This window comes from Choloepus didactylus, chromosome 13 (assembly GCF_015220235.1).
Source record: "Choloepus didactylus isolate mChoDid1 chromosome 13, mChoDid1.pri, whole genome shotgun sequence".
In the NCBI taxonomy this organism is placed as follows: Eukaryota; Metazoa; Chordata; class Mammalia; order Pilosa; family Megalonychidae; genus Choloepus; species Choloepus didactylus.
The window spans coordinates 26,045,110-26,072,644 of record NC_051319.1 but is presented as its reverse complement, the minus strand read 5'-3'; the positions used below and the strand labels follow the sequence as shown (position 1 = coordinate 26,072,644).

The 27,535-nt window shown below is 36.2% G+C and overlaps 1 long non-coding RNA gene across 1 annotated transcript in view; it reads right to left on the bottom strand.

The window, feature by feature from the left end:
• LOC119508140 overlaps positions 1-26,853 on the bottom strand; it is a 51,258-nt gene extending 24,405 nt beyond the window's left edge. Inside the window, exon 1 of the long non-coding RNA XR_005211403.1 lies at positions 26,791-26,853. This is a non-coding gene — a long non-coding RNA (uncharacterized LOC119508140). The remainder of the gene's footprint in view (positions 1-26,790) is intronic.
• Positions 26,854-27,535: the final 682 nt, after the last annotated feature.

Here is a 27,535-nt window from a genome sequence, read left to right as displayed (position 1 = left end):
AGCAGAGGATTTTTGGAGTTCTGGTGAACACAGAAAGGGGAAGGGCGGAGCTCAGGCCTTGAGGCGCATATGCAAATCCTGTAGAAAAGCTGATCTCTCTGCCCTGTGGACCTTTCCTTAATGGCCCTGGTTGCTTTGTCTATTAGCATTTCAATAACCCATTAGATCTCTGAGGAGGGCCCTTTTTTTTTTTTTTTTTTTTAATCCTTTTTTCCTTTTCTAAAACAATTACTCTAAGAAGCCCAATACAGAAAGCTTCAAAGAATTGCAATTTGGGCAGGTCAAATCAAGAGCAGAACTAAGAGAGCTCTGAGACAAAAGGCAATAATCCAGTGGCTGAGAAAATTCACTAAACACCACAACTTCCCAAGAAAAGGGGGGTGTCCGCTCACAGCCACCATCCTGGTGGACAGGAAACACTCCTGCCCATCGCCAGCCCCATAGCCCAGAGCTGCCCCAGACAACCCAGTGTGACGGAAGTGCTTCAAATAACAGGCACACACCACAAAACTGGGCGTGGACATTAGCCTTCTCTGCAACCTCAGCTGATTGTCCCAGAGTTGGGAAGGTGGAGCAGTGTGAATTAACAAAGCCCCATTCAGCCATCATTTGAGCAGACTGGGAGCCTCCCTACACAGCCCAGCAGCCCAGAACTGCCCTGGGGGGACGGCACTCACCTGTGACATAGCACAGTCATCCCTCAACAGAGGACCCGGGGTGCACAGCCTGGAAGAGGGGCCCACTTGCAAGTCTCAGGAGCCATACGCCAATACCAAAGACTTGTGGGTCACTGGCAGAGACAAACTGTGGCAGGTCTGAACTGAAGGATTAGACTATTGCAGCAGCTTTAAAACTCTAGGATCATCAGGGAGATTTGATTGTTAGGGCCACCCCCCCTCCCCGACTGCCCAGAAACACACCCCACATACAGGGCAGGCAACACCAACTACACACGCAAGCTTGGTACACCAATTGGGCCCCACAAGACTCACTCCCCCACTCACCAAAAAGGCTAAGCAGGGGAGAACTGGCTTGTGGAGAACAGGTGGCTCGTGGACGCCACCTGCTGGTTAGTTAGAGAAAGTGTACTCCACGAAGCTGTAGATCTGATAAATTAGAGATAAGGACTTCAATAGGTCTACAAACCCTAAAAGAACACTATCAAGTTCAGCAAATGCCACGAGGCCAAAAACAACAGAAAATTATAAAGCATATGAAAAAACCAGACGATATGGATAACCCAAGCCCAAGCACCCAAATCAAAAGACCAGAAGAGACACAGCACCTAGAGCAGCTACTCAAAGAACTAAAGATGAACAATGAGACTATAGTACGGGATATGAAGGAAATCAAGACTCTAGAAAAGCATAAAGAAGACATTGCAAGACTAAATAAAAAAATGGATGATCTTATGGAAATTAAAGAAAATGTTGACCAAATTAAAAAGATTCTGGACACTCATAGTACAAGACTAGAGGAAGTTGAACAACGAATCAGTGACCTGGAAGATGACAGAATGGAAAATGAAAGCATAAAAGAAAGAATGGGGAAAAAAATTGAAAAAATCGAAATGGACCTCAGGGATATGATAGATAATATGAAACGTCCAAATATAAGACTCATTGGTGTCCCACAAGGGGAAGAAAAGAGTAAAGGTCTAGGAAGAGTATTCAAAGAAATTGTTGGGGAAAACTTCCCAAATCTGCTAAACAACATAAATACACAAATCATAAATGCTCAGCGAACTCCAAATAGAATAAATCCAAATAAAACCACTCCAAGACATATACTGATCACACTGTCAAACACAGAAGAGAAGGAGCAAGTTCTGAAACCAGCAAGAGAAAAGCAATTCACCACATACAAAGGAAACAGCATAAGACTAAGTAGTGACTACTCAGCAGCCACCATGGAGGCAAGAAGGCAGTGACACAATATATTTAAAATTCTGAGTGAGAAAAATTTCCAGCCAAGAATACTTTATCCAGCAAAGCTCTCCTTCAAATTTGAGGGAGAGCTTAAATTTTTCACAGACAAACAAATGCTGAGAGAATTTGCTAACAAGAGACCTGCCCTACTGGAGATACTAAAGGGAGCCCTACAGACAGAGAAACAAAGACAGGACAGAGAGACTTGGAGAAAGGTTCAGTACTAAAGAGATTCGGTATGGGTACAATAAAGGATATTAATAGAGACAGGGAAAAATATGGCAAACATAAACCAAAGGATAAGATGGCCGATTCAAGAAATGCCTTCACGGTTTTAACGTTGAATGTAAATGGATTAAACTCCCCAATTAAAAGATATACATTCACAGAATGGATCAAAAAAAATGAACCATCAATATGTTTCATACAAGAGACTCATCTTAGACACAGGGACACAAAGAAACTGAAAGTGAAAGGATGGAAAAAAATATTTCATGCAAGCTACAGCCAAAAGAAAGCAGGTGTAGCAATATTAATCTCAGATAAAATAGACTTCAAATGCAGGGATGTTTTGAGAGACAAAGAAGGCCACTACATACTAATAAAAGGGGCAATTCAGCAAGAAGAAATAACAATCGTAAATGTCTATGCACCCAATCAAGGTGCCACAAAATACATGAGAGAAACGCTGGCAAAACTAAAGGAAGCAATTGATGTTTCCACAATAATTGTGGCAGACTTCAACACATCACTCTCTCCTATAGATAGATCAACCAGACAGAAGACCAATAAGGAAATTGAAAACCTAAACAATCTGATAAATGAATTAGATTTAACAGACATATACAGGACATTACATCCCAAATCACCGGGATACACATACTTTTCTAGTGCTCACGGAACTTTCTCCAGAATAGATCACATGCTGGGACATAAAACAAGCCTCAATAAATTTAAAAAGATTGAAATTATTCAAAGCACATTCTCTGACCACAATGGAATACAATTAGAAGTCAATAACCATCAGAGACTTAGAAAATTCACAAATACCTGGAGGTTAAACAACACACTCCTAAACAATCAGTGAGTTAAAGAAGAAACAGCAAGAGAAATTGCTAAATATATAGAGACGAATGAAAATGAGAACACAACATACCAAAACCTATGGGATGCAGCAAAAGCAGTGCTAAGGGGGAAATTTATAGCACTAAATGCATATATTAAAAAGGAAGAAAGAGCCAAAATCAAAGAACTAATGGATCGACTGAAGAAGCTAGAAAATGAACAGCAAACCAATCCTAAACCAAATACAAGAAAAGAAATAACAAGGATTAAAGCAGAAATAAATGACATAGAGAACAAAAAAACAATAGAGAGGATAAATATCACCAAAAGTTGGTTCTTTGAGAAGATCAACAAGATTGACAAGCCCCTAGCTAGACTGACAAAATCAAAAAGAGAGAAGACCCATATAAACAAAGTAACGAATGAAAAAGGTGACATAACTGCAGATCCTGAAGAAATTAAAAAAATTATAAGAGGATATTATGAACAACTGTATGGCAACAAACTGGATAATGTAGGAGAAATGGACAATTTCCTGGAAACATATGAACAACCTAGACTGACCAGAGAAGAAATAGAAGACCTCAACCAACCCATCACAAGCAAAGAGATCCAATCAGTCATCAAAAATCTTCCCACAAATAAATGCCCAGGGCCAGATGTCTTCACAGGGGAATTCTACCAAACTTTCCAGAAAGAACTGACACCAACCTTACTCAAACTCTTTCAAAACATTGAAGAAAATGGAACACTACCTAACTCATTTTATGAAGCTAACATCAATCTAATACCAAAACCAGGCAAAGATGCGACAAAAAAGGAAAACTACCGGCCAATCTCCCTAATGAATATAGATGCAAAAATCCTCAACAAAATACTTGCAAATCGAATCCAAAGACACATTAAAAAAATCATACACCATGACCAAGTGGGGTTCATTCCAGGCATGCAAGGATGGTTCAACATAAGAAAAACAATCAATGTATTACAACACATTAAAAACTCGAAAGGGAAAAATCAATTGATCATCTCAATAGATGCTGAAAAAGCATTTGACAAAATCCAACATCCCTTTTTGATAAAAACACTTCAAAAGGTAGGAATTGAAGGAAACTTCCTCAACATGATAAAGAGCATATATGAAAAACCCACAGCCAGCATAGTACTCAATGGTGAGAGACTGAAAGACTTCCCTCTAAGATCAGGAACAAGACAAGGATGCCCGCTGTCACCACTGTTATTCAACATTGTGCTGGAAGTGCTAGCCAGGGCAATCCGGCAAGACAAAGAAATAAAAGGCATCCAAATTGGAAAAGAAGAAGTAAAACTGTCATTGTTTGCAGATGATATGATCTTATATCTAGAAAACCCTGAGAAATCAACAATACACCTACTAGAGCTAATAAACAAATTTAGCAAAGTAGCGGGATACAAGATTAATGCACGTAAGTCAGTAATGTTTCTATATGCTAGAAATGAACAAACTGAAGAGACACTCAAGAAAAAGATACCATTTTCAATAGCAACTAAAAAAATCAAGTACCTAGGAATAAACTTAACCAAAGATGTAAAAGACCGATACAAAGAAAACTACATAACTCTACTAAAAGAAATAGAAGGGGACCTTAAAAGATGGAAAGATATTCCATGTTCATGGATAGGAAGGCTAAATGTCATTAAGATGTCAATTCTACCCAAACTCACCTACAGATTCAATGCAATCCCAATCAAAATTCCAACAATCTACTTTGCAGACTTGGAAAAGCTAGTTATCAAATTTATTTGGAAAGGGAAGATGCCTCGAATTGCTAAAGACACTCTAAAAAAGAAAAACGAAGTGGGAGGACTTACACTCCCTGACTTTGAAGCTTATTATAAAGCCACAGTTGCCAAAACAGCATGGTACTGGCACAAAGATAGACATATAGATCAATGGAATCGAATTGAGAATTCAGAGATAGACCCTCAGATCTATGGCCGACTGATCTTTGATAAGGCCCCCAAAGTCACTGAACTGAGCCATAATGGTCTTTTCAACAAATGGGGCTGGGAGAGTTGGATATCCATATCCAAAAGAATGAAAGAGGACCCCTACCTCACCCCCTACACAAAAATTAACTCAAAATGGACCAAAGATCTCAATATAAAAGAAAGTACCATAAAACTCCTAGAAGATAATGTAGGAAAACATCTTCAAGACCTTGTATTAGGCGGCCACTTCCTAGACTTTACACCCAAAGCACAAGCAACAAAAGAGAAAATAGATAAATGGGAACTCCTCAAGCTTAGAAGTTTCTGCACCTCAAAGGAATTTCTCAAAAAGGTAAAGAGGCAGCCAACTCAATGGGAAAAAATTTTTGGAAACCATGTATCTGACAAAAGACTGATATCTTGCATATACAAAGAAATCCTACAACTCAATGACAATAGTACAGACAGCCCAATTATAAAATGGGCAAATGATATGAAAAGACAGTTCTCTGAAGAGGAAATACAAATGGCCAAGAAACACATGAAAAAATGTTCAGCTTCACTAGCTATTAGAGAGATGCAAATTAAGACCACAATGAGATACCATCTAACACCGGTTAGAATGGCTGCCATTAAACAAACAGGAAACTACAAATGCTGGAGGGGATGTGGAGAAATTGGAACTCTTATTCATTGTTGGTGGGACTGTATAATGGTTCAGCCACACTGGAAGTCAGTCTGGCAGTTCCTTAGAAAAGTAGATATTGAGCTACCATTCGATCCAACGATTGCACTTCTCGGTATATACCCGGAAGATCGGAAAGCAGTGACACGAACAGATATCTGCACGCCAATGTTCATAGCAGCATTATTCACAATTGCCAAGAGATGGAAACAACCCAAATGTCCTTCAACAGATGAGTGGATAAACAAAATGTGGTATATACACACGATGGAATACTACGCGGCAGTAAGAAGGAACGATCTGGTGAAACATATGACAACATGGATGAACCTTGAAGACATAATGCTGAGCGAAATAAGCCAGGCACAAAAAGAGAAATATTATATGCTACCACTAATGTGAACTTTGAAAAATGTAAAACAAATGGTTTATAATGTAGAATGTAGGGGAACTAGCAGTAGAGAGCAATTAAGGAAGGGGGAACAATAATCCAAGAAGAAAAGATAAGCTATTTAACGTTCTGGGGATGCCCAGAATTGACTATGGTCTGTTAATTTCTGATGGATATAGTAGGAACAAGTTCACAGAAATGTTGCTATATTATGTAACTTTCTTGGGGTAAAGTAGGAACATGTTGGAAGTTAAGCAGTTATCTTAGGTTAGTTGTCTTTTTCTTACCCCCTTGTTATGGTCTCTTTGAAATGTTCTTTTATTGTATGTTTGTTTTCTTTTTAACTTTTTTTTTTCATACAGTTGATTTAAAAAAGAAGGGAAAGTTAAAAAAAAAAAAAAGATGTAGTGCCCCCTTGAGGAGCCTGTGGAGAATGCAGGGGTATTCGCCTACCCCACCTCCATGGTTGCTAACATGACCACAGACATAGGGGACTGGTGGTTTGATCGGTTGAGCCCTCTACCATAAGTTTTACCCTTGGGAAGACGGTTGCTGCAAAGGAGAGGCTAGGCCTCCCTATATTTGTGCCTAAGTGTCTCCTCCTGAATGCCTCTTTGTTGCTCAGATGTGGCCCTCTCTCTCTGGCTAAGCCAACTTGAAAGGTGAAATCACTGCCCTCCCCCCTACGTGGGATCAGACACCCAGGGGAGTGAATCTCCCTGGCAACGTGGAATATGACTCCCGGGGAGGAATGTAGACCCGGCATCGTGGGACGGAGAACATCTTCTTGACCAAAAGGGGGATGTGAAAGGAAATGAAATAAGCTTCAGTGGCAGAGAGATTCCAAAACGAGCCGAGAGATCACTCTGGTGGGCACTCTTACGCACACTTTAGACAACCCTTTTTAGGTTCTAAAGAATTGGGGTAGCTGGTGGTGGATACCTGAAACTATCAAACTACAACCCAGAACCCATGAATCTCGAAGACAGTTGTATAAAAATGTAGCTTATGAGGGGTGACAATGGGATTGGGAAAGCCATAAGGACCACACTCCACTTTGTCTAGTTTATGGATGGATGTGTAGAAAAGTAGGGGAAGGAAACAAACAGACAAAGGTACCCAGTGTTCTTTTTTACTTCAATTGCTCTTTTTCACTCTAATTATTATTCTTGTTATTTTTGTGTGTGTGCTAATGAAGGTGTCAGGGATTGATTTAGGTGATGAATGTACAACTATGTAATGGTACTGTAAACAATCGAAAGTACAATTTGTTTTGTATGACTGCGTGGTATGTGAATATATCTCAATAAAATGATGATTAAAAAAAAAAAAAAAAGACAAAGATCAGCAGTAGAAGGAATTGTAGAGTGCTACAGAATATCCTGCTTCTTATCTAGGCCATTTTTTAAGATTAATTTTATTTACCAACACTTCATATCCAGGCCATTTTTAATGAACCAGGTGCATACACGTAAGTCCTTATACAATGGCATCTTAAAGGATGTCATGTAGCCCCTTTCATGAGCAACATGCTCTCAAAAAGTACGATAAAATACTTCAGTTGGGTACCAAAGTAAGACATTATTGGATTGAGCCATATGGGAAGTAAAAGGCAGGAAGCAAGTGAGTGATTTAAAGAAAAGGTAAAATTTATGTCTAATTATGCCTTTCTCCTTTTTATATCTCCTCTAATTCAACTTCATGCCAGGAGATCTTAAGGCCAAGAACTTTGACGTTATCCCAGGTCTGAACTATGTGTCTCTGCATATGATATTTGCTTAAGTCACATCAGTCTATCCCACAGTATAACTCTGTTTACTTTGAAACAGGATCCTGGACAATTTGTTCTTGCTGTTTGCTATTGTATTATAGAAAATATTGACACGATATGTTGGTCTTTGGATAGAGAAGTAAACAGCCTGTAAAAATAATTAGCTACAGGTAATGTATATAGCAAGAGATGTCGTTTTAGGTAAAGTAAATACATAGAAGTTGGTAAATTCTAAAATATTCCAGTAAGTTCCCTTGGGCTTAGATTGAGATAATATTTTGTTTTCCACTCAACATTAACTTCTTGCAAGTAATTCCCAAGATCCGGGTTAAAAAACTACCTTCTTTTAATTTTGTATTTTGCAAAAATTTATTGAATGCAGATAAAATTTTTCATTTTGTCTCCAAATGTTACAAACCTATATAAGTAAAAATTGGGTTAATCATATTTCTTGAATAGGTGATGAATAGAAGCAATATACAAAATCTGTACATTTGTAGGTTGTATTGATTTTTCCAATTTTGAGAAACTTAAACTGATTCAGGCAAGATAAACATGGAAATTTTCAAGATCTGTTTAGCTCTTTGTTTTGAAATGCTAAATACTTTTATTTCTTTGTTCTCATATTGTCCATAACTGATTCTTTGGATTCCATTGTCCTCAGGGGTAATTTAATTCTTTCTAGAGATGAAGAGTTATAGAGCAGATTAGATGGAATGTTGTATAGTTAAGAATAATTAATAATGATTATTATAGCCATTAATTAACAAATCCATTCTAATTTTAATTACTTATAATAGTGAATTAGAAAGTGGTTTCATGTTGATGGGTCATTGAGAGAACAAGGAGGGTCTCTGAGTTTGTGGAAGAGTGGGTATATGAAAATTTAACAGAGGATATAGTCTGTTAAAGATATCATCTAATGGTTTCTCCACTGACATTTGCTCACATATCTTTATAAAACAAGACATGTTCTGATAAGACTCCTATCTAATTCCCTGTAAGCTAAAAAGCGTATGTGGACAAATGAGATAGTTGTGTCAGGACCTAAAAAAAATTAAGGACCAGAATCAATCAGTATGTACCTGACTGATGTGGTTCTACCATATCAATTTCTAGCAATCCCTTTGTCTCAGTAAAACCACCTTACATTTTTATCATACTTTATAGTTTGCAAAGTGATTTTGTGTACATTATCTCATTAAATCCTAAGGAAAACCCAAGGAGATGGGTAGGGCAGATTTTTGCCAATTTATACACATAAGAAACAGGGACCAAGAAATATGAATATGATACCAATTTAAGTGTTCCCTTAGATAAGGAGCCAGGGAAGGATGTGAAGTTGATTGGGCATCTCAACAATGGAAGTCATGACTGAACACCAAGAGATAATTCCACAGAGAGAAGATAGCTTTGCCAAAGATCTTCATGTTAATTCAAAAGACCCTTTTGGGTTTTGTTAGCAAACAAGTCCCCAGTCCCAGAAACTTGAGTACAGGTTTTCCCCTCTATGTGTCAGTTTCCAAAGAGATTGATTTGGATCCCTTCCTAACTTACCTGAAGGGGAAAGAAGGATACTCATTTTATTACATTATATGGAATATCAGGAATCAGATAGGAGTTAACAGTGGTGAGACTTCTTAAAAATCTTTGGACTTCCCTTGTCACTGGACTGGTCTTGGTTAGAGCTAAAATCACGAACAAAAGTAAAGAATCTCATAGACACTGTACAAAGAGGGATAGTTATTGTTGTCTGAAGAGTTCTTTCAGCTGTCAAGAAATAGTGAGGACACTTGCCTAAAGCAGTAATTGCATCTTTAGAGTCATGACAATGTCTTGACCACTGGCATATGTAAACAATAGTAAAAAAAAAAAAAAAAAAAAAAAGATTGGCTAAATAAGTAACAAGAGGGAAAGAATAAAGGAAGAAAGAAGACACACACATACACACACACACACACACACACACACACACACAGAAAAACAGGAGACACAGACAAAATGCAAAGAGAAAAAATAGAAGTTGAACCCCTCTTGCTTTTTCCCATCTTGAAAGAATATCCAGAAAAAAAAAAATCATAACCATAGCTATAGTATGAAGGTTTAAAATGCAGGTGTTAGTCACATAGCAAATAAGACAAATTACAAGTATATGTCCAAAGTAAATGACACATTTATCTTATTGTAAATCTTATATTGGGAAATTTAAATTTGAAGGAATGAGGATTGACCCTAGCAAAAAGATGGGCATTTTGAGAAACTAAAATGTGTCTAACTTTCTAAGTAAAAATGTTTTTAGTAACACATTTTAAATATTATAGCTTTAAAATCAGAACAATAAACAAATCATAATACGGCAGGATGGAAAAACATTTGCATTTCAGGTAATGTAAAACATGTATTTCTGTTTTCAGAAATACATTTTACTTGCTGAATAGATTTTGGTTTCGTTTTCAATCACATACGTCTGATAAACCCAAAGTTTTAAGCATGTCCTTTTAGTAAAATGTCAATTTGCACATATATCCAATTTGCTTCCAGTCTTGTTTTCCATATATTTACTGACTTTTAGTTCAATCCCTATGGTGGTTCAGAGCTATGTACCCCAGAAAAACATGTTCCATTCCTGTGGGTGTGAAACCATTGTAAGTAACCTTTTGATGAGGTTACTTCGTTAAGGTGTGGCACAACCCAATCAGGATGGGTCTTAATCCTATTTCTGGAGTCCTTTATAAGCAAATTGAAATTCACATAGATAGAGAGAAGGTCACCAGATGCAGGAAGCTGAAGGTCAATAGAAACTTGAAGAGAAAGGAGAGGCAAGGAGAGGCTGCCATGGGCTTTCATGTATGACAGAGGAGCTCAGGACAAAGGATCACCAGCAGCCAGCCCCAGAACATCAGCCTTTGGGAAAAAAGCATCATCTTGATGATGTCTTGATTTGGACTTATTCCTAGCCTCAAACCATGAGCCAATAAATGTCCATTGTTTAAGCCAACCCATAGCATGGTATTTGTTCAAGCAACCAAGGGAAACTATAACAGTCCCTGAGTTTCTTAAAAATTATGTAGGGTTATTTTTTCCCCTCCTTGAGACGGTGACTGATCTAACTCAAGTTCTGAATCTCAAAATTTAGTTGTAAATAAGTAAAAACAATATTAATAAATAATAAATAACATAATAATAGAACAACAAAAATAACAGCTTAGAATTATCTCAGTCCTTTACTCTATGCCACACAAGGCACTTTGGTAGGTACAGAGTAAAGGATTGAGACAATTTGTCACCCTCCATTCCAAAATAGAGTTGCAACATGGTGTGTTGCATCTTATTGTGGATTTTAATAAAATTTGTGCTGAAATTAATTTAAATTCATCAACTCACATAATAATATCTACCTGAGGCAAATATATTCAGGTAATTTCTGCTATTTGATAAATAACATTCCCCAATTCACCTACCCTCTCCATTTTTAAAATATACATGGTAGTAAAGAAAGGAAACAAAAATCTTTTGAGATGTTGTGACAAAACAGACAATTTTAAAACTGAATTGCTTTCTGGATAGATTCTATTTTCTCTAAAAGAAATAACCTGTCAGTGTACCTTTGCCTCAAATAATTGTCTGGTGGTGTTCTGATATTATTTTAGTCATATGCCCTGAGTCACACAGTTTGTAGCACTGCTGGAGATAGAATCCAAAACTTGTGGCCCTTTCCTCCTTCAGGACTACATCAATTTTTGACAGGAAAAATGGAAAATGGTTTTGAATTAAACCAGTGAACATAAATATCTGCTAGGAGATGGAGAGGCCAATATCAATCCCCAAATCCTTTAAGTTCAACTATACATGTCCCAATTGCCCAGATAATTCTGAAACCTGTTGTCTGAATGTTTTTGTTAATGACCAGCATCCATTCTGATTAGTACCATTTATTTCTAATAACTTTGTTGAGGTAAAATTGATATACAATAAATTGTTCATATTTAATTGCATAATTTGATAAGTTTATACAAGATAATGAACATTTCTATCATCCCCAGAAGTTCCCTCAGGCCTCTTGTAATCCCTCCCACCTGACCCTTTCCCCAAGACAACCACAGATCTGCTTTCTGTTACTATTCATTAGCATGAATTTACTACAATATATAAATGATTTGTATACTGTTTTTGCCTAGCTTTCATTCAGCATAATTACGCTTAGATACAGTTTTGTCAGATATCTCAATAGTTTGTTCCTTTGCATTGCTGAATAGTATTCCATTGTATGAATATACTATAGTTTGTTTATCTAGTCACCTGTTGATGGACTATTGTCTAAATATTGGGGATTATTAAAGCTGAACATGGTTAGATTTTAGATGGATGTACAATTATTATTGAGTTTTGTCTATCTATTTTTCTAAACTTGGCAGTTCACCATAATGTAACTCTTAAAAAGTGATAGAATTTCTGTTTCACAAATGACAAAATAGCAACATCTCAGAGTTGGCAAGGTATTGCATTTTTTAAATTTAAGCTGGGTCTATATATTAAAACAATCGATCATCTCAGTCGGTCAACAAGTTATTTGAATCAACTAGGTAGTCACATTAGGCAAAATGACTTAAGCACTCGTGAGAATAGATACAGCTTTCTACTGAGTTTCCTTGACTCCTTGCTTGCTGTTTTGTTTCTATTTGTTTGAGGAAACTCTAGAACTTAACCTTATTAACTTTTGATTTTTTTTAACTGAAAATTAATATAAGCCTTGTATCTATAATTAAGCCAAATGTAGAAGATATATATGGTTGGAGAAAAAGAACTTTCATTTTTATTTCATAATTTGAGATAAATTTTAAAAATTGAGAATGAATTTTTTAATTTGAATTATCTATTGATGTTATTCCTTTAATTGGTTGAAGACTATAGGACCAAGATGGGGCAGATTTTTAATTTCACTGATTGGCACTAGAGGAAAATGCTCATGTTTCATAGGTATACTATTATTAATGCCCAATCCTGTGGTCCTTCTTCATGCAGAACTCCCAGTGGGAGTACCACATGAGAAAGAAATGTGGGATGAGACCCGATTATTATAATTCACAAGATTAATTATGACTTTTGAGTTTTCCTAGATAAGCTAATTTTTCTGCACCCTGGGATCAGTAAGCACAAAAGTAATCTCAGAAGGATTTCACTGCATTTAACATTACATTTATTTATAAATAAATTTGGAGACTTAAGCAGCACTTCAGTTCTCCTGTATTTTCCTTCTGTTTTGTTTTCAAAATTATAAAAAATGTTAAATAAGACAATGTGACAGGTGTAACTTTACTTAAAAAAAGGCACCCATCAATCACTTACTTTTTGGCTTTGACCCATTTGTTTTAACTATTGATTTTTATTGGCATTATTGATGAATAAGACTAAAGTGTGACATGGGACAGCAAGGATCACTGAGAACTTGAAAGAAAGGAGAAGGGCAGACCAAGGGAGTTGGCAGGAACAGAGAGAAAGAGGAGTGCTGTAAGATAAAAGAAGGCTGACAGGAAAGGCTCTGCGTAATTTTCTTTTTTATTTGTGGAGAGCTTTGTGATTGACATAAAATGATTAGACATTCTTGAATAATTTGAAATCTGTGTTTGTTTTTTTGGTGTGACAAATCTCACAAACACTGGTTTCAAGGTTTTATATGATGCTACTGTCAACAAGTCCCCTCCAGCAGCCTTTTTTATTCAGTCACCCATTGTACATTTGCATGAGAGGAACTTTCTTTGTGTACTGAATAATTTCCATGTTGTGAGGTTTCTTGTCTTCAGTTACCTCCAGTTTTATGCTTTCGTCAGAAAACTCACATAGCATTCAAACAGGAAAACTCGAAGCAGTATAGATTTTTGTGCCTTTTACAAAGAATTAGAGCAGTGTTCCCCTGCCAATATAGTAATATATTATACAAGGTCAGTGCTCCTTTTCACATTCCTCAAATACAGATGCATTTTATAAGTTAGAACAGCAAACACTGAATCACTCTAATAGAGATACACAAACAGGTAATTATAGCTAGTTGCAGAAAAATAATTATGCTGTTGTGTGATGAAAACCAGTTTTTAACTGGGAGGGGCAATTCTATCCAAAAAAGCATATGGAAAAGCTAAATGTTATACTCTGGAACATAAGCATTCTATAAAACTTCCTAACACAGCTGTATCATCATGAAGACGTGCCATGATACTTTTTTATAATAGCACATTGCACACTGGATGTATTCAGTATGCTTGTGTACAAGGCACATATAATTACTGCTATTTTCTGTTGACTTTTCTGTTAAAGTGACCATTTTCTCTACTATCAATTCATTTAATATTTTAGCAAGAATACCCTTTATTGTCGCTTAATGCTTAGCATGTTGTCCTTGATTATGATTAAACATCTAGGATCCCTCACTAGCAGTTTTTATTTGAAGTCAGCTATTACTATTATAAATGGTACTGCATATTCTGAGTTGAGGAAATATCAAATAGCATTAAATGTAGGAAAAAAAACTGACAGGGCTTTACTTGCAATGCACCACACTTTTCTATACATTATAGAAGACACCAATGAAATGTGTACATTTCCACATAAGGGATTGATCTCAAATAGCTACAGCGTGTTGCTTCTGCTGTTAACACATACCAACTCCCCTTGAAGCCAGAACATGGCTGTTCTGGGTTCTTTAACTGAATTCACCACCAAGAATGAACTTAGAGCAGAAACAGCATATACAGCTACATTTAGGCTTATATCCGCGTTTCCATTTAACACATTTTAAAACTACATTTAAGCGATGTGAAGGTTACGACACAAAGTGACAAAACCTGAGTGTGTGAGCTGGATGAAACTATCTTTAGCCAGGCTTCCTGGGCCTGTGTAGTAAAGTATATGGGCCAAAGAAAGAAGCTTGTTTTTGTCTCTGAATTTTCAGGGGTGGGAAAACCCTTTTCAAAGTCTTAATATGTCTTATCTATATACCATATTGGCATCTGTGGCCAGCAAACAAGCCCTTGAAGCTTAAGGAAGTTATCATACTAATCCTTTCAGTTGCTTCTTGCTGATTCCACCCCACCCCCACCCCCACCCCCATAACCACATACTGGGCTCCATACTACAAAATAAAAAGAACAAACAAACAAGATGTCCTTTGGGGAAATCTTAATGGTGGTTTTCAAGTGAAATGCAACTTTTCTGAGAAAAGCTCTGAAATTGCTTCAGTAATTTGGGGCAAGGAAAGAATTGATCAAGGTAGAATGGGATACTTTTTGTTCTTTTTTTCACCTTTCTTTTAAAAACCTGCTTTATTTATATGATGGTAAATACTAACAAATGAAAATATATCTACATTTAGCATATATATATTCATGTATCTATATATTCCTCTATTCCAAGGACTCTAGATTTATTTTAAGTTAGTTATAGGTAATGTCTTTAGAACACATCAATGGAAAATCTATTTCTATCTCCTCATTTTCTAATCAATTCTAGAGCTTGATAGTAAATACACATGTTAGTGTGATACATTGTATTGCCATTAATAATAACATTGTATGCAATATTCTAGATATTTTAGTAGGCTAATCTTCCCTCAACAATCTTAATGACACAGTATAACCAAATATAAATTCTCAAATTGTATCTGAAGTTTTTGATTGTTATTAAATATTAAATCTTTTGCTATTTGCAAGTTTCCTTAAGTTATTATTTTAAATTAGGTAAAATTTTCTTTAAAACATGGAAAAATAAATATTTGTTGCTAATCTCATATACTTATTTTGGCTTAGAGTGTATTAGTGATTACTCTTGTTAGTTAACATTAATAATTGCTCTCCTTAAAAAGTGGATCTACTTATTTGGAGAATTTGATTTTTAAAAATAATCTTAAAATTAATGTGGTTAAGAGCTTCATATTCTTACTTAAATATTCATTCTTACTACTTCTAACAAATCTAAGTTGAATGCTTTTAAAAATTCTGCTATAACTATTATCAGTTTTATTTTGTAAAATCTGCTTCAAAAATTAGCCTACTACTGCGAATGAATTGCTTTTAATAGAGGGATGAAAAAAAGCAGAGGGGGGATGGATTCAGGAGGAGAAAAATGTCATGCAAATCAATGTGATTAATTAAATTAAATGTTGATTCATAAAATTCATATTTACAGATTTACACAATATATTCACAATGACATTTAAAACATGTTTTGAAAATCCCTAAATAAAGTCCCACGTACATGAAGACATTTTCCATCTTTAAAAATTAAAAAAAAAAAAACATACTCACATAATAGCATCATATAACTTTACTGCCAACCACTATGCATTTCCATACTTTTTTGATAGATAACAGGAACAATTTTAATATGTAAACATTTTAAAGGAAATTATATCTATTGTTGCTATTTTCTGAGATGTTTATGCTTAAGTCTATAAATAATCTTGACTATTAATATAACATTAATAATTTTTCTTGTTTTAAATTCATATCAAGGTCATTCTGGTGTTAACTCATTAACTACAGCTCTTTGTCTACTGGGTAACTAAAGTTTTAAAACTTATAAGAACAAATATTAAAATGTTACTATTTACAAATTGAAAAACATGACTTAGAGGAAAGGATTTGTTCTTAGTTTTCTGAAATATGTTGTTTTTTTTTAAGTCAGGTAATACAAAGACAAAAGTGACACCTTAAACATACTTGTATAATTAATATCTACAGATGATAAAAATGACAACAGGCTCTTTAACATGGCATAACACCTAAAACAACAGACTTGGAGAGAATATTCTTGTTCAGCCCATACTGAGTGATTTGTATATAAGTCAATTTCTAATTTAACTGAAGAAAATTAATACCTTTTAGAGATTAATGTTGAGTTGTTTATGATTACCTTCTCCCCTAAAGTCTATTAATGTTAGTGGGTTTTTCCCCAATCCTGTGTATTTCAAATTAGTATAGAGCTTTTCCCCCTGTTTATATGAGGAGTATATTATATTGCTTGCACCAAAATTCGGTCATAGCCTGAGCTATTTTAACAAATGACAATTTTTTCCCTGTAAAAAAAGTTCCAAGGTGAAGATTTCATATCACATAGAAAATGGAGGAAAATTGAGAGAATATTTTATTTCCTTTAGTAGCCTGCTATCGATGATAAAAATACAAGGAAACAAACATAATTGGTAAAACAAACCCCAAAGGAAGTTTCAAGTATCTCAAATAGGGAAATATTCTTAGTTGTAAATAGCTCAATTTCATTTCTAGAACCTAAAATGTGTATCCCCGCCCCCACCACCACCCCATTCTTGCCTCCAATTTCAATTCTTCAGCCCTATCAAAGTAAACAAGCTATTGTTAGGAATAGAAAATCCAGCTAGTTTTCAGGGCTGCTGCCACTTCCCTCTCTTTCTAGCACAATTTGGTGCCAATAGCTTTTGGAAGGGAAGAAAAAAAAAAGGTCTACTACGTGCTGTGTGGAAGTAAAGGGGCAGGGGTTCATCACTTCAATCTCTTGGCTCCGGTCCTTTCTTACTCTCGCATCTCCAGAGAAAAGAGATGCTCTTCATTCATAAAACAAAACAAGAAAATCTCTATAATTATTTTTGGCTCAGCTCCATTGAAATCCATTCTCCTGGAAGCGTCTCTGGTTTAGATTAAAACAATGCTCAGAATATTCATTCTCGGCTCTCTGTTTCTTTCTTTCTCACTCACCACCCCTGCAAGCCACCCACCCTTTCACCCCCCATTTTCTTCTTGCTTTCTGTATTTCTCAGTCTTAGTTGCTTTTGCTCTGTGCCCCTGCCTTTGGTTAGATATTTTCCTTTCTCAATTATACCAAAGCTAGGCCTCAGAGGTTGCTAGCACCAATGCTTACAGTGCCTATTGGGAGTCTCCAGGTTCAATGTCACTTGTTCAAGTCTCATATTCTTCCAACCAGGAAATTTCCCCCATTTTATGTCTCTGATCATATTTTATCATTGTTAATTTGCTGATCAGATGTTTCAAACCAAAAAATAGACACTCTTAGTCTTATCCTGTTCAATAAAACTGAGAACAAGATTTACTTTCTCTTTCCACTAACCCTCTCTTCAAAACCCCATCCTCCAATGATGGATAAAATCTTCATTGTCCATAGTAGGTAGTAGTTATTAACCTCCAGGGGTAAAGCATGGAGAATTATGATTTTAAAAATGTAAACTCCATTATCTAGTAATTGACAAAATTTGGTGTGTGGAACAAGACTATAACTACTATTTTTTTTTTCTATCACTAACTTTTACTTTCATCTTTTCCATAAGAGTAAAAAACTTACACCATTTTCCCTTTTATTAAGGGGAAAAAAAAATTCAGCAAAGGAAAAAGGGGATTCTTGCTCCAGGTAAAGTTTGTGTGACCCTATTACCAAAAAGGTATCTGTGTTGTGAAACATGGGATCCTCCTTCCTGCTGCAGTGGATTCATAAGGCAAGATTTTTATTTATTATGATTCAAAATTTCACGGAATTCCAATTTCTTACACCTTTCGTTGTTGGAGGATGTGGACAAAAGTTTCTGATAAACCTTTCGTAGAAAGAGATAGATCTGATTCCTGCTTCATTAGCATTACTGTGTTTTTCTATTTCTCACTTTCTAATTGGAATAATTATTTTGCACTCATTTCAAATTCTTGGCTGTTAGCAGAGGCATCCAAGCTTAATACCCATCACCTGCAAAGTGTGCACCCTGTATAAGGGTGCATTCCTTTTCCTTTGAACAATGAATGTTTTGTGTGGATACTGTAATCATTTAAGTCCCAGCCTTTCTGCACCATCTTGACAAACAACACAAAATCCTAACAGTTCCCCAGATGTGAAATGTCTCCGGGATTTCCTATCTGCCCAACAACACCAAAGCAACCTTGTAAGCATGTATTTAAAAGAGTTTGAGAATCTATTTCTAAGACTTCACAAGAACCCTGATTAGTGAACTCTATTAGATTTACCAAATAAGGGGGGTAGGGTGGGGGAGCAAATGAAAACCACACACACTGCCATTAATTACACTGTAAACATTTAATAAATATTCTTTCTTCCTATCCTTTGCCCTTTTCAAACAGAAAGGTGGCAATTTACATGTACTGTGCCCCTTTTCCTCTCATTGTTTTCTTTCTTTTCTTTCTGGCTTTCTTTTACTTTAGTAGAAAAGAGGTGGACATGTTGGAGAAGATAGAAATATTTACCTAGTACATTTTTTTTTCCAGATAAAGAAACAGATTGGGCATCTTCTACTTCATTTTATGACCTTTGTTAAACAACTAATTCTGGAAGCTGCATTTTAATTACAAAATATTGTAAAGGGAATACAGTAGGAATGCACAACCTTTGATTCTCAGCCAAATGAGAGGAAGTTTAATAGCAATGTATGGTTGCAGGAATGGTTATGTTTGGGATCCATATGCATGTTCAACTCACACATTCAGGCGGTGCAATAAAGCAGAGAAAAAACAGCTGATACACAAAAGGGACCGTCTAGACAGTACCCCATCAGTCTGGCTAAATTTGGTGCTGGCATTCCCAATGGGATTGTAATATAATTGTTCTGGTGTCTGCGTTCATTCCCCCTGTCAAACACCATTCCAAATATACATCCTTCTCCCCCCAACCCTTCTTCTTCGACAAATATGAAGCCCAAACTATGCCATGCTGGAAAGGGCATTAGGTGACCCAACCCATGCAAACATTACAATTTAGCAAAATCACGTTGTTACATTCCTTTAAAAATATACCCTTGTTACTTCCAAACTCCAAAGAGAATTAATTTCAGCCAAATGCTAATAACTTAAGAACATGGAAAAAAATTAAATGCAAATACAAGCAAACGAAATATTAAGCACCTTAGATGAAAGCAGATAGGCCTTTTTACCCCCTTTATATTTATTAAACTCTGTTAAAAAATTTAACAGAAATCAGAGATGTGAAAGTGTAATGATGGACATGGATCATAAATTCTAATGAAGAAAAGGCTAATGAAAAAAATGTTAAGCAAAAGCACTGAAAAAAATGCAAGTTGTGTATTTTTCTTTCTTGGGCATAAAAGATGTAATTTTTTTTCTCCCTAAACATCTCTTGAAAGTTAAATTTCTGTTGATTTATTTCTGAATTATTTTGTAATTTTAGTTTTATATAAGAGAAATCATCAATATTTACCCACTGGTTTGTAATAATTGTCAATATTTTAAAAATATTTTGGTTTGAGACATCAAGAAAACTAAAATCACTACTTGCAGAATAGATTATTGACAAAAGCACTTTTAATCTAAAAACTTCCACAATGTTGACATTAAAGCTGTCAGATTCTTTTGTTTTGTTTTTTAAGTAAAATGCTGATTTTTGGATTGCCACATAGTGTAATCATCGGATATACTTATTTTATTTTCCATTCCAAAGTATTACCTCTGGGCATTGATTAAAAATAAAAATTGACCAGGAAACCTCTTTTTTTTTTTTTTTTTTAACTCAAAGAAAAATTATCTGGGGGGACAGTCTGGGTTGTTTTGTTTTGTTTTATTAAGTGTGGGTCTATATTTGTACTTCAGATTTTCGAGGTTTAATAATCTTCTCCCTTATCCTGTAAACAGAAATTCGTCTCCCACCTCTCAGCAGTTTTGAGATGCCAGATTAGTATCCCAAGTGAGAGAAGAGAGAAGTCTCCCTTCCCTATTAGGGAACACACTAACCAGAAGAAAAAAATTGAAAGAAGGCACTGGGTCCTGGCTTTTTGCAACTTCAGGAGACTAAGACAAGCACGTCAACCAAAACAGGGCAGGAATGAGAAATGGCTGTTCCAGAAAGAAGCAAGACGCTGGGCCTCAACTCCCACAGACTACCAACTGCACAGAAAATCACCACCAAAGCAAGCAGGAAATATTCAGATACGTTTTATGGATGTCTTAAAATTCTCACCAGGAAAAAAAAAAAAGAGTAAAACTAAGAAGAGATTGTATCCTTCCATTTTTTTATTTTTGAACGAACACACCCAAATTGTGATTTCCTATTTTTTACCTTCTTTGTATGAAACTGCTATTCTGAATTTGCACATGCATGTTAAAAACGGAGGCATTAAACAACCACAACCACGTAGTATTTGAGCAGAGTGCTTGCCTAAAGCTGGGAGGTTTGCTCGTGATTGGTTTTTATTCACTTTATTGTTTCTAGAATACGTACTGCTAGATAGCGAAAGAAAGGCACGCTGTAGGCCTATCTGACATGAAACAGTGTAGCCAAATCTGAGTTTTATACCTGGTTTCCAAACTATTGAATAATATCCTATGAGACCTCTTAGGTCTTAACTGGATTAAAATGAATATATTTGTGCTCCGGCTCTTTTCAGCTAACTAATGTGCATGTGAATTGATAGTGTGCGAGGGAGCGGGTGAGAGCAACTGTATGTGACGCTGGGAGTGGATGCGGCTGAGTGTGCCTGTGAAAGAGCGTGCAGGACGGTGTGGGCTGCTTCGAAAGAGTGAGATAAATGAAAATTAGCAGGCCTTGGGGTCTGGTGTGTTCTGTCGGGAGCCACAAGACAAGCTTAGTTGGGGACGAGGGGGAGGGGGCGGTGGTGGTTAAGGGCGGGTGGAGAAGGGGGTGTGGCGTGCGTGTGTGCGCGTGCGCGCGCGCGCGCTCTCGTCCGTGTGTTGGCACTGAGGTTTCAGTTATGGCTAGGCCTTGGGATACTGTTTCGTCGGTTCCTGGGATAAATAGGCTGGAGTTTCAGGTTCAGGTTGTGGTGCAAGCCAAGGCCCTGGCTCCGAGTTTCTTTTTCTGGCCCTGCACTGTGTTTGCTGCTCAGAACGTCGCTGCTGTGGAGGGGGAGCCGGGGGAAAAGCAAGGGATGGGGGTCTGTCTGCAGCTGCCCCTCTCACACTTGAATAAAAGAACTTTTTTTTTCAGGGGTAGGGGAGTTGTGAATACCTTTCCCAATAAGAGATGAGGCATATTGAAAACTATATTAAATTACCCTGATTAACAATTTAGCCACGAACAGGGGAGCTTTGGGAGATCTCTATAGGCAGGACTGGGGGCTATTCATGCCAGCAGCTAAGAGGTCGAAAGGTTTCTGAAGTTCACAGGCTCAGAGCCTTTGTTATGCTAACAGACAATCTCAAATCAGCTGCCTAGTGGAGTGTGAAATATAAATGATTCCTTGAGAACTTCCAATAAGTTGTCACTCTTGCTCTCCAAATACCAGGACAGGCTGCTAATTTCTAGCAGGCCCTTTTGCAACATCGCTAGCCCTAAATGAATGCCTTTGTAGTTCAAATAATCTTTTCAAGGGAGCTGTCCTATCATCACAGTCCAAATGCATCTTGGTTTTGACTATTAAATGAAAATCAGGGCTCAGCCGTGCTTGACTTTTCCAAGCGGCTGATGTTTGGGAAGGGCGGTGGCAGCTCTCATGCACAAGTTAGCACCCACTGCAGGAGGGCCAGGGCATTAATAACAGCCCACAGCCCAGGAGCTACCCCAACTCTCACCCCATTCCCTACCAGGAACAAAGCTCCGAGACAGATTTACGTGGCTTCCCTCAGGCTGGACTACCTTCCTCTTTCAATCACACCAACATTTCTCTGATTTATGGACCCTCTGTCCAAGAGGACAGCCAGCTGACCTGCTAGCATCTGACTGGTCACTTAGAAGCATCAACTTTGGGAATAGATATATTCATTCTTCCAGGCAGGCGAGGCCACAGGGGAGAGGGCAAGGTGTGTCCGGGCCATGGATATTTTTAAATTATTATCCTGTAAGAAGGATAAGAACATGGCTTATGATCCTGGGCATAACCTTTGAGCATGTCCAGATAGGTAGAGAAAGGATCCTGACTCTCTGAGTTGGAATTACAAAGATTTTTAAAGAAAACCACCAGCCATTGCAAACCCCAACAAGTTGGGCGTGGGGTGGAGCGAGAGTGAGAATCTATCGGGGAGAATGTGCACAAATTAAACATTCTAATAAGAAAGGACAAAGCCAATTTATGCAAATAAAACATGCAAAAGAAAGGACAGAGACCAAAGGAAATTAGAAATCCATCTGCGTCAGTCCTCACCAAGAAAAGGATAAAACCTTAACAGCAGTAACTTGGGTTCTAAAAAATTTGGTATTTCTGACTCCGTGGCCTCAATTTCTTTGCTGACACACAAAAAGATCCACAATATTACGGAAGTCTCTGCTTTTCCTAATTGAGCAGGTTTGATTTTGAGGCAAGGAATGGGGGAAAAAAAAATCAAATGGACTAAATTTTCTTAATATTGCCTTAGAGTACTTTATAAACATATAAACAATATTTTTCAATACGCTTTTAAGCAATTTTATAAAGCTTGATGATAACAGCTCTCCAGAAAAACTGAGGGCCTTGATTTCCCTTCGTCTTCTTGTCCCTCCAACTACAACATTTTAAAAATATTAAATCAAAAGTGTTTGGGGGAGTAGTTTATTTGGATTGATACAGAAACTGGCTTAAGTAAGTGCTTTTTTCCATCTTAGTTATACTAAGAATTATGAACACATATTAAAACAGCTAATTAGATATAAATAAGAATGGTAGAGTAACTTTCACCAATTTTGAAATCATCCAGCTTGACTGTACATATCTTGGTTTTTTAAAAAACAAAACAAAACAAAACACAAAAACAGGCTACACAGTACAATTGTAAAGGGATTCTGGGATTCAACTCAGAGAACTTGGTTGTTGGAATAGGAGTATTTAGACATCAGGTCCTTATTTGTCTTCCAAATCCTTATTTACTTCACTCAGTAAAACAACCCAGAAATAATACTGGCTAGAAAAATTAGTTCATATTACTTACTTTAAAGGAATAAAAGTTTGTCGTTTCTTCTGCCAAATATCAGAATTAGGCAATAATTTGTTATTGACCCACTCATACCCTTTTCAGAGGGACTTTTCTTCTTTCAGAGATGCTAGAATAACTGGCTTCAGAGGTGCCTCTAATTACACAAAGCAGAAGGCAACCTTGATAGCCAAAATTTCGGTGGCTGTGATAAACTTCTTTAAATTTAACGTTTCGCCCCTGTTTCTATTTTTTAAAATCTAACTAATATTAAACTGTAAAGTAACCGCATATTATTGATATTGACATTCAGAGGAGAAACACCTTCCCTGGGCTTTCCAAATACTTATTTTACCACTTGGAAGTGTCCTCTCTCTTTCCGGTCTTTAACACATCAAAACAGAGAAGAAAGCGCTTTTGTGTTATAACCACAGAGAAAACATTTGAGAATGTGTCAGAGCAGTGAATACCAGCATCAGTTTGGGGGTTGGTTTGTTTTTCCCCCTGCCGTGGTATTTTGCAGTCTTTAAACTCTGGCCACTTTGAGAAAAGCAGTAGTTGAAACTGAAAGTTTGGACAAATTGCATTAAACCTGTGTGTTGCCAAAATATGAGCATCATGAAAGCAGTGCGGGGACATGACAGAGCCAAAGCAGTTCTCCACACACAGAAAATTAAAATAAAATATAAAACAAAAGCTGGTCTTTTTTACTCTTTCTTAAAAACTTATGATCCAAGAGAAAGGGAATTCCTCTTTGTTTTTTTGTTTTTTTAAAGTTTCCAGGGTTCCCATTTCTACATCGTGGGGGTGTCTACGTGTGTTGTTTGTGTGTGTGCTTATGAATGTGTGTTTGGGGAGAAAAGAAAGAATGGGGGAGGAGGAAGGGCAGATAACTTTACTGACATATTAATTCTTTAGATAGGAGTAAATGAATGGTCCAAATAGACATTTGTTTCCCTTAATAGGTTTTGTACAGGTCTCTCACAAGCTGTGGCATATGCTTCATTTATATGTATATTTATTTAGAAGGCTGGAGAATAATAGATGTAGTTTGTCTATAGTTGCAGTTATTATTTAAAGTCCAAAGAGGTTACAACTTTTTTCCTACTCCAAACAGGAATACAAAGGTCTCTTGTAGATGCCTCCTGCATTATGTTCAGGGCCAATTAAAAATAAAGAAAATATTCTGTCAAGCCTTAGGAAGAGAAAGAATGAGTCTAAAAAGCAAAATGACTCCAAGATGGCTGCCTCTTCCTTCTTCCCCCTCCTTACTGCCTGTTTTCCACATAGAAATTAATGAAATATTTTGTTTAGAAATCACACTGTAGGTCATTTGCAAATAAGACAGCTTCTGAGGCATCCACATCTGCCTGGAATGCTCTCATGATACCACTGAAGTATGGAAAGAGATTAAAATGCAAACATTCAAATTTATTTAGATTTGTACATAGTGACTAGGACTCACACATACATACGTGAATGTGCGAACACACACAACTGCAAATGGAATAAGAGGCTGAAATCTTTCTTAATTCTTAGGACAGGAGGGCAGAGGAAGGTGCTAGGCCACCACCTTCCTCCCCAAAGGTTAGGAAATGTACAGTTCATGGTCTGTACTCGATTTTGTAAAAAAGATATATCTTACTGATGACTCACTCATTAGGCAGATTTCTGAAGTGTGGGGAGACAAGATTTCCATAAATTATCTCTCTAACTCATCTCATGCTGGTGCAAAATGCAAAGCTAATATTGTTTGTTGTTGTTGTTTTTTGTATTTTTTTTTAAAAAGGGAGAATATTAAGCTAACCAACTTCTTGAGAAACATGTTAAAGGATTAAGATGACTAGTAATTACTTCCATTTATTATAATAATTATATACTTTATTTTAAAAATTCCTTCCATAAAGCTAAAGTAAAAATAATGTAGGGAATAAATAAATGTACATTTGGGGCTTTTAAAAACAGGTTTATAGCAGCCTGCTGTGTAGACTGAGACTGCACTAGTCATAGAACAAAGCAAATGGTTTAATTCAATAGGAAATATATTTAAAAAGAAAAGAAAAGAAAAAAAGACACAACCCTTTATCTAAAAGCCATCAGGGACAAGCACTCAATACAAGTTAACAAGCAGGAACTGATAAGATAACATTTATATGAGGTCAGAAGTCAAATGCCAGTCAAAGGCTTTTAACCTTTTGGGTCATAAACAGGAATAGTTAAAAGTGAGAGGTAGTTATTTATCGGATTTCAAGGGTACCTGATCATTGCCAGAGAATCACCAATGATGAAACTAATTGGGATTTATAGAAAAAGAACTTTGTAGCTGTTTAAAGAAATTAACCTACAAACCCATAATTCTTCAATTGGTATGGAGAAAAACAAACAAAAAATCCCTCTTAGGGAGAGGCAGGGAATAAATCGAGCATTTAAACAGATTTAGTAACAAAATCCGAGTCTCTCTCTTACAAACAATGATTTATAGCTAATGTACATGTTGATTAATATATGGTAAATTATATATTTTATAAATTCTATATGAACAATATAAAAACAAAAAATAAACCTTACATGATTTCATTCCAATTTTTTTCTTTTATTCCTCTTCAGACCTCCTAAATTAGACAGCATATAACTCTAATATCACAATACTTCATGCCCTCAGAATGCCATATTTTATAAATTAAAAAAATATATATATTCTAATAGCAATTATTTTAAAACATCAAAATATTGAAATTACTTAATTAAATTTTGATCTTAGTCTATCCAGAGAAACAGATGTCTCTTCTTTTATTTGCTGTCAGAATATTTTTTCTTTGTTTTGATTTATTCCTTTTTTTTTTTTGTCTTTTTTTTCTTTTTTTTAAGGTTTACATTCCAAACTCCCAAACAATTTCTGGTCCCTGAGTTCATGCTGGCTTATATTTTCAAATCATACCACTACCCCCTTTTCTTTTGCAATAAAAGAAACCAGATCTAGAGGATTCTTTCTAGAGATAGAGGGATTGTTAGGCCTGCTAAGGCCCACTGTTTCTTTAAACAGAGTCCACAATACACTAGGAGCACATTGTGGATTTAAAATGCTTTTAAATATTTATCAGAAGTATTTTATCATCATATTCAAATGACACCTGGAGTGCACTCACCTTTATTGACAATCTCTGTTCTGAAAGTCCATTTGCTTCCTTAAAGCCCCCCAAGCAGAACAAGGACTACCCGTTTTCATTCAGTTAATGTTTAGTAAAAAACCAAGCAACCTTAATCAGCATGCTGATTGCATCGTCAACTAACAAATAATTTACTACTCTGAGCATTGCATTCCATTAAAAGCTCATTAAATTTTCTGTTCTCCAATGGGAGGTTTAGCTTTTGAACTACATGCTTTTGCTTCGAATGATCATTTATTCAATTTTTGCAAAATGTTGTAGGTTTTTTTCTAAAGTATAGGTGAGCATTTCAATACCTATAGACTGCAAACATATGGACACACAGCCCAGGGTTTGAGAATATTCAATTTGATTTATACACTGTTTAATTAAAATTCAACACAATCTCTGGCACTTTTAGGAAATTCTGAAATAACTGAGTGTGCTTGTGGTTATGTGTGACCCAAACATAACCTTGAAAATATTAATACTCAATATAAAGTGTCTCCAAATCCTTTTTAAAGTTTAAATTTCCTTTTCCCAAAATAAAATAGCTATTGTTCTTTTTACTATTTTATCTTTGTGAATAGCTGTTTTCTACTGTTTGAGAAAGGGCCATTACACCACCAAGCCCTTACCCTATTTGATGCCAAACTTAATAGCTCAGGTGGGGGTGGGGGTGCCTAGTTACCCAAAGAAATCCACATTTTCTGGGGTTTGCACATTTTTTACAATCCCACCATTC